Below are 13,744 nucleotides of genomic sequence, written 5' to 3' on the forward strand. Positions count from 1 at the left end.
TCCCAGCAGCTGCTGCCATTTCCCAGATCCTGCCCCCTCCAACCTCCAGAGCTGCTGTTGGACGTCCCCCCAGGATGCTGACGGGGGTCAGGGGCTTCGTGCTGGACTTTGTTTTCCTAGGCTGGGGCTCAGCCTCCACCTGTGGGAGAAGGTGAGGGGGGGTCTCTGGGGGGCCATGTCCTCTTGGAGCCTGTGAGCCCCTCTCAGGCCTCCCCCAACCCCGGGGTCACTCCCTTTTCTTTCCCCCGGAGCTCCTGACCCAGCTCGTGCTCCCCCCTGGGAGGGGGCTTTGGGCTTTTTCCTTGGGCCCCCCTGGAATCCCCATTCCTCGGCACTGGGACCCCCCTGCATCTCCTTCCCCAGCTCTGGGACCCCCCTGCACCCCCTGACCCTGCACCAACATCCCCCTGCACCCCCTTTCCAGGTATCCATCTCTCCCAGCCCCTGGATCCCCCTTTTCCCTGACCCCGGGGACCCCCGGACCCCCATTCGCGGCCATCCCAGGGCACCTCAGCCCCAGGCCTCTCTTTGCTGGGAAACCCGAACTGGGCACGGGGCTCTGCAGCCGCTCTGGGATTTGTGATCACCCAAAGGGAGGGGAGGGGAGGGGAGGGGAGGGGAGGGGAGGGGAGGGGAGGGGAGGGGAGGGGAGGGGAGGGGAGGGGAGGGGAGGGGAGGGGAGGGGAGGGGAGGGGAGGGGAGGGGAGGGGAGGGGAGGGGAGGGGAGGGGAGGGGAGGGGAGGGGAGGGGAGGGGAGGGGAGGGGAGGGGAGGGGAGGGGAGGGGAGGGGAGGGGAGGGGAGAGGAGGGGAGAGGAGAGGAGAGGAGAGGAGAGGAGAGGAGAGGAGAGGAGAGGAGAGGAGAGGAGAGGAGAGGAGAGGAGAGGAGAGGAGAGGAGAGGAGAGGAGAGGAGAGGAGAGGAGAGGAGAGGAGAGGAGAGGAGAGGAGAGGAGAGGAGAGGAGAGGAGAGGAGAGGAGAGGAGAGGAGAGGAGAGGAGAGGAGAGGAGAGGAGAGGAGAGGGAGAAGGAGATTCGGAATCAGGGATTGGACTCACAGCACCCAGTTCCGCTCTGCTGGGGTTGGGGACTGCAGGAAAAATTGGATCTGCTGCTCCCAGAGCTTTCCCCGCTTTGGGCCAAACCCAGCGGGTTCCAGGCAGAGTTTGGCCGCAGGGCCCGGGAGTTCAGCCCAGCCCGGCCCGAGCGTCCTGCAGGGCGTGGGTGTGGAGGGTCCCAGGGGGGTCCAGGGGGGTCCCAGGAGGGGATCCAGGTGAATTCCCTGCTTCCAGTGAGGGATCTGTATTTTAAGAGAGGTGGTTGATGGTGCTGTAAAGGAGCAAACTGCAGAAGAAGTCACAGAGAAGTCATTTAAGCAGGGACTACCCGTGGTTAATTCCTAAAACCAAAATAAGTCAGTATTTATTTTGAGGGAAAATGATTTCTAATGGCATTTTGAGGGTCAACAGGATAAATACACAGAAATAAATACAAAGAAAATACAAAGAGGTGAGACAGGAGTGGAGCTCTCTGGACTGATCCTGGGCAGAGCCCGGGCAGACCCTGCATGAATTTGGCTGCCTGAATGCAGCTCTTGCCCGGGCCCCAGGGGTGGCCCCCTCTGGGTGTCTCTCCCAGCCCCACAGGGATGCTCCTGCCCCTTCCCTGGTGCCCCAGGGTCCTTCTGGGGCCACCCAGACACCTCCCTGGGCCTCTGGGGGCCCCGTGGCACGGTGCAGACAGGGATCGAATCAAAGCTTCCTTGGAAGATGGAGGCAGGAGAATATTGCCCACGATCTTCTTTCCAGCTGCCCTCCACACTCCTGCAAATCCTGCTGGGACACTCAGGCTCTCCATTCCGGGGCTCTGCAGCTCCCGTGCAAACCCATCCATCACTGTGTCCCCTCTCACATGGATATCAAGGAAATGACACAGCAATGTCCAGAAAACCTGAACTTGATTAACTTGACTGCTCTAAAAATCTGCAGCTGGGGGGTAATTGGAAGACTACGGGGTGAGAACCTTATGCCTCCAAAAAGGGTCAAGAGTTTGGAACTGGAACACTCAGGGAAACTTCAGCTTCTGGGGGAAAAGGTGGCTGGGAGCTCTGCGGCTGAGGATGTGGGGCTTCACTAACAATGGGAAAGGAGGGGAGAAGGGGTAAAAGGGGAGGTTTAGGAGCCCTAAACGTGGCGTGAGGGGGGTGGGTCATCCCCAAACTGAGCCAAGGGGAGCAGGGATTTGGGAGGACTATGGGAAAGGGGTGGGAGAGGGGGGATAAAAGGAGGGGGGACAGTGGGAAAGTGTCCCCACCACTTGAATCCCTGGAGCGATTCTTTGGGGCTTGCGGGGGAGGGGGGATGGATCCGCACTGGAGGGGTCCCCAAGCCCCCTGCCCATCCCTGGGGGGCTCATGGGGGATTCCCCCACCCAACACCCAGTGCTGCAGGGGGCGGGGGGGGGAGGGGGTAAGAAATAAGGGACCGGGTGGGCACAGAGGAGGAGCGGGGGGAGGAAGAGGAAGAAGAGAGGAGGAGGAGCAGCAGGAAGAGGAGGAGCAGGACGAGGAGCCGAAGGAGACGCACGACGTTCGCTGCCCGCTCTCCGCCGCAGCCTCGGGAGCATCGTCTCCCCTACATCCCGCAGGTGAGCGGGGAGGGGAAGTTCGCCCCAAATATATCAGGTGGTCCCTGAGCGGTGCCCAGAGAGGGGAGAACCCCGGGATCCGCGGGACCCCCATCAGCCCAGAGGAAGGGAGACCCCCAGAACCCCAAAGTGGAGAGACCAAAGAGGGGGAAATCCTGGGATGGGTTTTCTGGGCTGAGTCGTGGTCGTTTGGAGATCTTTACAGACACAAAACCCCCAGTGACTTTCTGAGATGGACCTGGGCAGTAGGAACCCCCAGCCCAAGGCGTTCATCCCTTGTTTCTCCCCCCAAACCAGGATTTGTCATTCCCAAGGCGTGGCCAGATGGAGGAGGAGGAAAAGCCCCGGAGATGCCGCACGAGGAGGGGCTGCAAACGCAGCCCAGAGAGATCCAAGGAGGAAAGAGCCCCCCTGTGCCGGGAAGGCGGCCGGAGATCCAGGGGGAGCTCGGAGCTGGGGGAGAAGCCTCAGGGCGGGGAGAAGCCCCACAAGTGCTTGGAATGTGGGAAGAGCTTCAGCACGAGCTCCAGCCTTATCCATCCCTGCAAGATCCACAGTGGGGAACGACCCCGTGAATGTCGGGAATGTGGAAAGAGCTTCAGCATGAGCATGGTCCTGATCGAGCACCAGGTGATCCACACAGGGGAACAGCTCTACACCTGCACGGAATGTGGGAAGAGCTTTGGGGGCAGCTCCATCCTGAGAAAGCACCGGCACACCTGCTCCGGGGAGAGGCCCTGCAAGTGCCCCGAGTGCGGGAAGAGCTTCATGCGCTGCTCCAGCTCCATCCCCCGTGGGAGGATCGGCGTTGGATGATCCCCAGTGACCCCCGTTGGGCAGAGCCCTGGTGACCCCCGTTCCGGGTGATCCCCGCTGGGTGGGGGGGAGGTATTGGACTCATCAGTTGCCAGGCAGACAGACCCTCAGCGCCGAGTGCCCCGCACTGGACTCTGCCTCCCCGTGCCGCGCACTTCACTCCCAGTCCCTCCCAGTGCCACCACAGACCCTCTCAATCCCTTCCACTCGCTCTCAGTCCATTCCCAGGCCACTCCCAGACCTGCACCCTCTCTCCCAGTGCCTCCCACTGCATTTCCAGGCCCTCTCAGTGCTGCATCAGCCCTACACCCTCCCTCTCTCCATGCCTCACCAGCTGATCCCAGTGTCTCACAGCTCTCTCCCAGTGCCCCCCAGCATGTCCATCTCGCTGGTGCCTTTGAGCTCCCAGCCAAGCCCCAGACACGTGCTCTGCTCCGAGATGGATTTCTACCCTTCGGAGATCCAGGTGAGGTGGTTCCAGGGCCAGCAGGAGCTCTCAGGGCACGTGGTGGCCACTGACATCGTCCCCAGTGGGGACTGGACCCACCAGCTCCTGGTGCTGCTGGAAATTCCCCCTGGTGTGGGATCACCTCCACCTGCCAGGTGGAGCACGACAACCTGGAGCACCCCCTGAGCCAGCACTGGGGTATGGCCCGGCCCCCACAGCGCTGGGGGGAGCTGGGGAGAGGACTGGAGGGGCTGGGACGGGAATTGGGGTGTGCTGGGAGTAACTGGGAGGGAGTTTGACAGAGCCTGGTTTAAACTGGGAGAGGGGAATGAGGGTCTGGAAGGGCTGGGAAGGGGTTTGAAGGATGTTGGGGAGGCTGGGATGGGGCTACAGGGGTCCTAATGGACACTGGGAGGGAGTGTGGGGGTGCTGGGTGTAACTAGGAGGGCATTTGAGTGAGCCTGGAGGGGCTGGAAGAAGACTGGGGACAGAAAAACAGGGGTTGGGATGAGGTTGGTTGTGCAGGGAAGAGACCGGGAGGGGTCTTGGTGAGTCCTGGTGGGGCTGGGAAGCGACTGGGAAAGGGTTTGGGGGTCCTGAGAAGGCTGGGGAGGGATTGGGAGGAGGTTTCAGGGGGCCCTGGGTGGGCTGGAGGCGACTGGGAGGGTGCTTGGAGAATCTCGAGGTGTCTCTGAGAGGTTTTGGGGGTCCTGACCCCTGCAGACCCCCCAGAGATGCCGCCAGACGCCGCCTGCAGCAAGATGCTGACGGGGATCGGGGGCTTCGTGTTGGGCTTCGTCTTCCTGGCGCTGGGGCTCGGCTTCTACCTGAGCAAGAAGGTGAGGGGGGGTCCCGGCGTTCGTGTTCCCCCTCCCCCGGAGCTCTGTGCTCCCCCGGGGCCCCCCAGCCCGCTGTCACCCCCTTTGCTCTGCCCACAGAGCTCCTGAGCCGCCGGCAGCCGCAGCCCCTCCCCGTGGCCTCGGGCCCGGCCGGGACCCCCCGCTCCATCCCCGCGCTGATTTTGGGGGGGTGGTGTGTCACTCTGCCCCTGCCCGGCTGCTCCCAGTGTTCCCAATAAAGCTTCCCAGTTCACCCCGGTCCCGTTTATTGGAGGGCGGTGGGGAGGGATTTGGGGGTACCCCGCGAGGGGGGCCGAGATTTGCTGGGGGGGGGGAGGAGAACCTGCCCCGGGATGGATCGGGAATGGGGACCCCCGTGTGTCCCCCCGTGTCATCCCGCTCTAGGGGAGCATTAGGAGGCCCCTGAACTCCAACACGGTACCCAGAGAACCCCCAAACCTCCTCACAGACCACCAAGGACCCCACAAAAATTTCCCCCAAAAAACTCCGGCGAAATTCAGACAATCAGAGAAGGCGCTGAACAACCTTCAGCCAATCAGAGCGCGCGGCGCTGGTGACTCACCAGTTGCCAGGCAGACCCGCAGCGCCCAGCGCTCCCCACCCGGACCCCACCTGCGCCCCCCCCTCGCCCCCAGCGCCCCCCGCCAGGGGAATTTGGGGAGGGGGCGCGTGGGGGGCTCCCAGGCCGGGCCCACAGCCCAGCCCTGCCCCAGCCCGACCTGCCCCGGCTCCATCCCGGCTCCTCCCGCGGGATGCGACCGCGTCCGGAAAACGGGGGGGGCCAAGGGTGGGCGCTGGGCCCGGAGGGAGAAGGGATGGGGGGGGAGGAGGAAGAGGAGGAGGAGGGGTGAGGAAGGAGCGGGAGAAGGGCCGGGGGAAAGAGCAGAAGGAGGCGGGATTAGGAAAGAGGAGGAGCGGGAGAAGGGAGTGGAGGAGGAGCCAGGGGAGGAGCGGGAGGAAGAAGTGGGAGAGGGGAAGAGGAGGAGCAGGAAACGGAGGAGGAACAGGAAGAAATTCTCGGTTCCGGCGTCCGTTGCGTCCGCAGCAGCTCCGGCCCTGGGATCATCGCCCTCATCCCGCATCCCGCAGGTGAGCGAGGAAGGGGAGCTCGCCCCAAATATATCGGAGAGTCCCCGGTGGGTTTTTTTTGGGGGGTGGATAGTTAGAGCCGAGAGGACTCCAAAGCTGAGCCGCAAATGCCACTTGGGCGGATAACGGGGGTCCACGACTGGTTGGGGTTTTTGCTGGGGGGAGGGAGGGGGAGATGGTTGCTGCCGGCAGAGCCCGGGCAGTGGATGGGGGGATGTGGGATCCCCAGATCATCCCTAAGCGGGATCCTGGAGAGGGGGGACTGCAGGAGCCACGGGACCCCCATCAGCCCAGGGAAGGGGAACCCGCGAAACACCAAAGTGTGGCGATCAGAGAGGGGGAACTCCTGAGAGGCTTTTTTTGGCTGAATGTTGGTGGTTTGAAGAGTTTTACAGACACAAAACGCCCGGTGACTTCCTGAGATGGACCTGGGCAGGAGGAACCCCCAGCCCAACGGGCTCACCCCTCGTTTTTCCCCCAAACCAGGATTTGTCATTCCCAAGGCGTGGCCGGATGGAGGAGGAGGAAAAGCCCCGGAGATGCCGCACGAGGAGGGGCTGCAAACGCAGCCCAGAGAGATCCAAGGAGGAAAGAGCCCCCCTGTGCCGGGAAGGCAGCCGGAGATCCAGGGGGAGCTCGGAGCTGGGGGAGAAGCCTCAGGCCGGGGAGAAGCCTCAGGCCAGGGAGAAGCCCTACAAGTGCTTGGAATGTGGGAAGAGCTTCAGCCAGAGCTCCAACCTGATCCGGCACCAGGTTATCCATACTGGGGAAAAGCCCTACACCTGCTTGGAATGTGGGAAGAGCTTCAGCCAGAGCTCCCACCTGGTTCGGCACGAGGTGACCCACACTGGGGAAAAGCCCTATGAGTGTGGGGAATGTGGGAAGAGCTTCGGCTGCAACTCCGACCTCAACAAGCACCGCAAGATCCACAGTGGGAAACGACCCTACGAGTGTGGGGAGTGTGGGAAAAGCTTCAGCCAGAGCTCCAACCTTATCCGGCACCAGACAATCCACACTGGGGAACGGCCCTACAAGTGCTTGGAATGTGGGAAGAGCTTTAGACGCAACTCCAGCCTCAATGTCCACCGGCGCAGCCACACCGGCGAGAGGCCCTACGAGTGTTCTGAGTGTGGGAAGAGGTTTCAGACCACCACGAAACTCCTCCAACATCAGCCAACACACACAGAGGAGAGGCCCTTCCGCTGCGCTGATTGTGGGAAGGGCTTCAACCGCAACTCCCACCTTGTCAGCCATCGGCGCATGCACACCGGGGAGAAGCCCTACGAGTGCTTGGAGTGTGGGAAGAGCTTCAGCACGAGTTCTGACCTGATCCAGCACCAGAACATCCACACTGGGGAACGGCCCTATAAGTGTAGGGAATGTGGGAAGAGCTTCACCTGGAACTCCAACCTCAACAAGCACCTCAAGATTCACACTGGGGAACGGCCCTATGAGTGCGTGGAATGTGGGAAGAGGTTCAGGTGGAGGTCCCACCTCATCAGCCACCAGAATATCCACACCAGCAAACGTGAACGGCCCTACAAGTGTTTGGAATGTCGGAAGAGCTTCAGCAATAACTCTGACCTCATTAAGCACCAGAGGATCCACACTGGGGAACGACCCTATGAGTGTGGGGAGTGTGGGAAGAGCTTCAGCCAGAGCTCCAACCTCATCCGGCACCAGACAATCCACACCAGGGAACGGCCCTACAGGTGCTTGGAATGTGGGAAGGGCTTTAACCGCAACTCCCATCTCATCAGGCACCGGCGCATTCACACTGGGGAGAGGCCCTACGAGTGTCCCAAGTGTGGGAAGAGCTTCTCACAGAGCTCTCAGTTGACCCAACACCAACGGAGCCACCAGTAAGGGAAGCCCCGCTGTTGGGGAGGATGAAAGTTTGGTAAGAAAGTTTCACAGATATGTAGGCTTGGCAGAAGGATCTTTGAATGTAGAAACTGAGGATGAGATAGAAATGAAAGCAAGTTTTGATATAAAGTAAAAGATGTTTTGCTGAACCAGTGATCACTGAATAACTGAGACGGAAAAGGCTGGAGATGAGTTGAAAGGAGATTTTTATGATTAGGGACGAAGGTATGTGACTACAAACAAAGACATGTTTTTCACCAAGTAAATAAGTCTCAAGAAGAGCATAAGTAAATAGAAAACGTGTTTTTACCAAAAAGAGAGATATGGCAGGCAAACAAGAAATGTTGATGTAGCAAGAAGAAGAAAGGTCTGAGAATTTCCCATTGTAAGCTTAAATTGTAACTTACTCTAGTGATTGGATAATAATGACTATAATATGGTGATGGTAGCAGCTATGATAGGCTATAGGCAAAGGTAAAAGTATTGTGTATGGTGCTTATTGGTTGTTATGTATTAAGATACTCAGCAAAGTATAAAATGCTTTGTAGCTTGAACAGAAGGTGGCTTCAGGTATGCCTACAGCTGTAGATGGCAGCTGTAGGGCTGGCTCTGGATACCCACTCCCTGAAATGCTGTAACTTTGCCTATGCAATAAACAGCTTTCAAGAGAGCCGCCTGAAGTCCAGACATCCTTCGTTGACACTTCTCCTATATCCCACGAGTGCCCCGAGTGCGGGAAGAGCTTCGTGCGCTGCTCCAGCTCCATCCCCCGTGGGAGGATCGGCGTTGGATGATCCCCAGTGACCCCCGTTGGGCGGGGCCCTGGTGACCCCCGTTCCGGGTGATCCCCGCTGGGTGGGGGGAAGGTGTTGGAGAGATTTCTTTGCCTTCTCCTTGTGCTGCTGGGATTTGGTTGGTAATAAACACCCTCCCTGTGCCCAGGCTGGGTCTGTTGTGCCCGTGCCGGTGTTTGCTGAGGGATCTCTCCCAGTCTTATCCCATCCCAGGAACCCGTGGTTAAATTTTCTCTCCCCTGTGCGGCTGCAGGAGGCAGGGACAGAGTGGCTTTGGTGGGTGCCTGGCATTGCTCCAGCATCACCCCAGGCCATGGGCATCCCTGGGATCCCAGTGTGCTGGTGCATTCCCCTCTCCTCCTTTCCAGGCTGCACTGTGATCTGAGAAACGCTTGTTAGGCCTTGGCTTTGAAAACAGCACCTGGGCTCAGCTCTTTCCGAGCTTGTCAGAAATACTGTCTGCTCCCAGGAACTGCTAACGAGCTCCTGCTTTCCTTATGACCAGCCCTGGAAAAGGTTCCTCTTGCCTGAATGGCATAGCATTCCTGTTCTCCCACTTTCAGAGAAAGTGCTGGCCCAAACTGTGGCCGGGATGAAACATCGTTATGGCTGAAGCCCACTCTCTTGTGACCCTCTCAACAGCAGCCCAAAAGGAGACCCTTTGAGCTCTCCTGGGCCACCGTGGGCTGTGACCAGCAATCTCCCTCTAAGGGGGCCTCTCAGAGCCAGCAAACGCTCAGGTTTGCTATGCCTGGAGCTCGCCGAACCACGACATGTCCTGGGCCGATACCCTCAGTCCTCGAGGCCTGATCCTGTGCCCAGTGGGAGAGGAAAAAGGTTCCAAAGTGAGGATTTCACTGACCTTTGAGGGGAATTTTTCACAGGAACCTTGCTTGCTCTGACTGTTTCTGTCTGTGTGCGTGCCCCTGCGCATATGCTATATCAAATCTGGGAGAAATACTGCTTTCTTAGGTGTTTAAGTACCGTGGATACCTAAGTTAGGCCTGTAGGTAAGTTTCAGTTATCGTTATAAACTCACTTAAATGCTGCTAAGTGTTGTTCTTTGGCTAAGATGTGAAACATAAGGTCTAAGCTAAGTGTTTTTAAGTGTTGTTCCTCTGTTAAGTTGCTAGGTATAACTTGGACGTTACAGCTGTTAGTAAGGTTAAATGCTGCTAAGGGTTATTCCTCTGTTGTTAAGGTGAAGTTATAAATTAGATACAAGTTCAGTGTTGTTCCTTAGTCGAATTGTTAGGCCTAGGCTATAAGTTGAGTTATGAGTTAAAATACTGTTAAGTTTCAGTGTTTATAAGCGGTTAGGCCGTGTTCCTTTTTATCCTTGCCCGCACTGTCTTTTGTCCCATGCACCTGAACACCCACCCCCACACCCCCACACCCCCCTAGAGAGTTCTCAGCTCATTTCTGTTTTGATTGCCTGGATTTTGTTTGGTTTTGTTGTTGGTTTGTTCTCCCTTGTTGTGCCCTAGCTGTCCTGTAGGTAGTAGAGTGAATCTTGCCAACAAACTTCTTGTGCCTTGTTGCTTAATGTTAAATCTGACTTTTGCTCATACCCTTGCCACTGGTTTTTTAAGCGATCTCAAACACTCTCATTCGTGACAGCACCACAGTGTCCCGCCCTCACCGAGGGCCCTGACCCGCGCCCGTGTCACAAAGGGCCACAGCCGGCACCCCAGCCACAGAGGGACAGACTGGAACCGGCACGGAGCAGCCCCGGACTTGTGGCCTTGTAGCCCCTGCCGTGCCCCGAGCCCTGGGAGGCTTCGGCCACGCTCGCACCCGACAGCCGCAGCCCGGCCCTGCGGAGCGCTGGGGCTGCAGCCCGGGCTGCTCGGGGCAGGAGGAATTGGCCGCACGGACGTGCCAGGGCCCTGTGGGCAGTGGCTCCATGTCCTGCGGGAGGCCGGGGCCGAGGGTGTCCCTCAGGGCTCTGCCGGGGCACCGGGGCTCGTCACTGCCTCGGTCAGTGGCACCCGGGGGCACCGAGCGCAGCTTCGGCGCCTTTGCAGGGCACGGGGAGCTGAGCAGGGCGGGGGCAGCACGGAAACACCGAGTGCCTGCCCGGGACAGAGCCGGGAAAGCCGGGCTGGAAAGCCGGGAGAGGCTGCTCGGAGCTGGCCCGGGGACTTGGGCACCTGGGAGACAGAGCCGGGCTCTGAGCTGACACCCCAAGCCAAAAACCTGAGAAGTTACAGCAGGTTTTCCTAGACACTCTCCATTATTCTGTATTTTCTCAACGTGACTTTTTACGAGGGAACATTTTCAGTGGTTTTTTCCATTTTTTTTCCACCCTTTAAAAAGAAATCAATCACTTTTTGTTACGTGTTAGGAAGGTCAGGGAGGGAAACATTGTGGGCAATGAGGGTTTTTTTATTCAATATATTTTCAAAAGTGAGATGTGCCAACTCCAGACTTTGACTCCTAGAGCAGTGTCTGGTTCCAGACTGCTCTGCTTTTCACCGTGAGATCTCAGTTCCTTCAAATCCAGCAGTCAGAGCCCTTGAAACACGGAAAAGCTGGGAATCAGGTGAAAGCATTTGGAGGGTTTGCTCTGTCCGTACACTCCACATCTCCCCTGGTGTTCGTTCAGCCTCTCCACTCCTGTCCGACGTGCACGTTGCTGTGTCCAGAGTTCAGTACATGCTTTTATGGATATATATATATATATATATATATACGTGATTATTGTATCCACAATTGCCTTGGAGTGAGTTCCTGTGATGGTACTTTCCGTGATCCTCTGCTCTGTGCCCAGAGCATGGTTATTGTGTCTTTGAGCGCCGGGAGCCCGGGACGGGCCGTGTGTGGGGCCGGGGCGGGGAGAGGCTCCTCGTTCGCTGCGCGGGCGTTTTGAAGCCTCGCTGCGCAGGATTTCCGGCGCTCTCTGTCCACCGAGGCTTTTTGCTTGGCTGAAAAGCTTTTTTGGCCCAGGCGCAGAGAGGATTTTTTTCCTTGCCGCGGTTCGGAGACGCTGCAGCGGCGAGCCTCGGGGTGCCCGCAGGGAGCTGAGCAGCTGCTCTGTCGGAGCCCGGGGGCTCCGCGCCGGCGGGAGCGGAGCGGCGCCGCTGCAGCCCAAAGCCCCAGCGAGCCGGGCCGAGCCGGGAGAGAAAACAGCCCGGGGCTTCAGCGCCGCTGCTTCGCCTGCCGGGCCCGTGCCCGCGGAGCCGCCCTGGTTTTGGTAGTAGGGAGGCTACAGGTTCGGTTGTGAGAGAAGGTTCTGGAAGCTTCCTCTATGTCCAGCAGTGCCAATCCATGGTGGCTCCAAAGATGGAGGTGCCAGATGCAGAGATCCCCGGGGATGCAGCGATCCACCCACAGCCCCTGGAGGAGCCCCCACCGGAGCAGGGGATGCCTGAGGAGAGGCTGTGACCCCGTGTGAGACCCGTGGACAGAGGGGCCCTGCCGGAGCAGCCTGTCCTTGCAGGACTGACCCCGGGGCAGAGCGACCCCCGGGGCTGCAGCAGTGTGAGGGGACTGCTGCCCGTGGGACGGACTCAGGCTGGAGAAGTTCCTGGAGAACTGTCTGGTGGGAGGGAGCCCAGAGTGCAGCAGGGGAACGACTCCTGTCCCTGAGCAGCGGGAGAAGGCACCGGGGATGAACTGAGCATGGCCCCAATTCCCTGTGTCCTGCACTGCCGGGGTGGGAGGTGGAGCTGGAAGGAGGGAGGGGTGGGAGGAAGAAGTTTTTAAGGGTCTTCTTTCACTTCTCATTATCCTGCTCTGAGTTTGTTAGCAATAAATTCAATTCATATCTCTAATTTCGAGCCTGTTTTGCCTGTGATGGTATTTGATGAGGGAAAATCTCCTGGTCCTTATCTCAACTCAGGAGCCCTGAGTTAAATTTTTTGTCCCCTGTCCGGCTGCGGAGGGCAGGGAGAGAGCGGCTGTGGTGGGTGCCTGACATCGGGCCAGCGTCCCCCCACTCCAATGGGACATGTTCCTGTGTGGCCCTGGGCTATGGTGCCACTGTTGCTGTTGCTTTTGTCTTCCTTATGATTTTATCTTTTTCATGAAATGCTTGTGCAGTGCCCCCGCTGTCCCTTGTGTCCCCTGGGCACCGACAGCCCCGGCCCTTGCCCTGCTCCCCCTCCCACGTTCCATCCCGGCTGGCGGAGCCTTGGAGCTGCCGTGGGGCCGTGGGGCTGCCCCGGGGGCTGCGCCCCGAGCCGGGGCCCCTTCCCAGTGCTCCCAGTCTGCCCATCCAGCCTGGAGCAGCCAGCGAGGGCTTCAGCTGGGGCGGCAGAGAGGCGCTGCCGGGGGGTCCCAGCTCCGCTTGGCTTGGGTTGCTCTCCCCAAGCTGGGCATAAACGACTTTGGGAGTTTTCTGCCACAAATCTCTCCTCTCGCGCACTCAGCCAAAGGGGTTTGGGGCGGTTTTCCCTTTTTCGGGGAAATCAAAGCCATGCACTGATGCTCCGAATTAGGGGCGGGAGTAGCGAGGCTGCAGGGCTTCCCAAGGAGCCGGAGGCACCCGACACGCAGGGCTGGGCAGGTCGGGCCGGGAGCAGCGGAGAGCTTTGTTTCTCTTCTCAGCTGAATGGCGGCTCGGGCCGGGCCCGTTCCAGGGCTACTCCTCAGCTGCGGCTTTCCCCTCACGCAGCCCGGGGGGCGCTGGGAGCGCGGGGCGGGGCTGGGCCGTGTGCAGAGCCCGCCCCTCGCTCCGATTGGGCGGTGCTGCCGTCAGTCGTGGTTCTGGCGCGCTGATTGGTCGGAGCGGGGAGCAGCCCGGGCCCGGAGCCGCCGGCAGGGCGGCCGTGGCGCAGCAGAGGCGCCATTGGCGGAGCGTCTGTGCGGGCCCGGGAGCGGCGGCGGCGGCGGCCGGAGCCCGGTGAGGCGGCGGCGGAGCTCGGAGGCGGCCCCAGCGCAGGTGGGAGCCGCGCTCGGTTCTGGCGGGGCTCGGGGCTGGCTGCGGGCGGAGGGGGCGGCAGGGGGCTGTGGCGGGTTCGTTGTGCCGTGTGGGCGCCGTGTTCGCCCTGGCGTGAGGGCGCTGCGGGAGCGGCTGCCCGCGGTCTCCTTCCCGCTGCTGCCTCGGCAGGAGCCGGTGCCGGAGCAGCGCTGGCTCGTCCCGGTTGCTGTGGGTAGGACAGAGGTGGCTGCCCCGTGGCCGGGAGTGTGCGGGAAAGTTCCCGTGGCCAGAGGTTTGTGTCCCCAGAGGAGCCGGAGGAGTCGTGTAAAAGTAACTTTATTCGTGGACAAAGGGAGAGGCCACGG

General features: G+C 59.9%; 1 long non-coding RNA gene and 1 pseudogene across 1 annotated transcript; both read left to right on the forward strand.

Annotated features, from left to right (window-relative positions):
• LOC125318825 overlaps positions 1 to 13,744 on the forward strand; it is a 157,891-nt pseudogene that overhangs the window by 133,939 nt on the left and 10,208 nt on the right.
• Positions 65 to 2,980, forward strand: LOC125318829. Its single transcript, XR_007200499.1, has 3 exons — positions 65 to 151; positions 1,805 to 2,642; positions 2,940 to 2,980. It is a non-coding gene; the product is annotated as an uncharacterized LOC125318829 (long non-coding RNA).

The sequence above is a fragment of the Corvus hawaiiensis genome, chromosome 31 (genome assembly GCF_020740725.1).
Source record: "Corvus hawaiiensis isolate bCorHaw1 chromosome 31, bCorHaw1.pri.cur, whole genome shotgun sequence".
NCBI classification, from domain to species: Eukaryota; Metazoa; Chordata; class Aves; order Passeriformes; family Corvidae; genus Corvus; species Corvus hawaiiensis.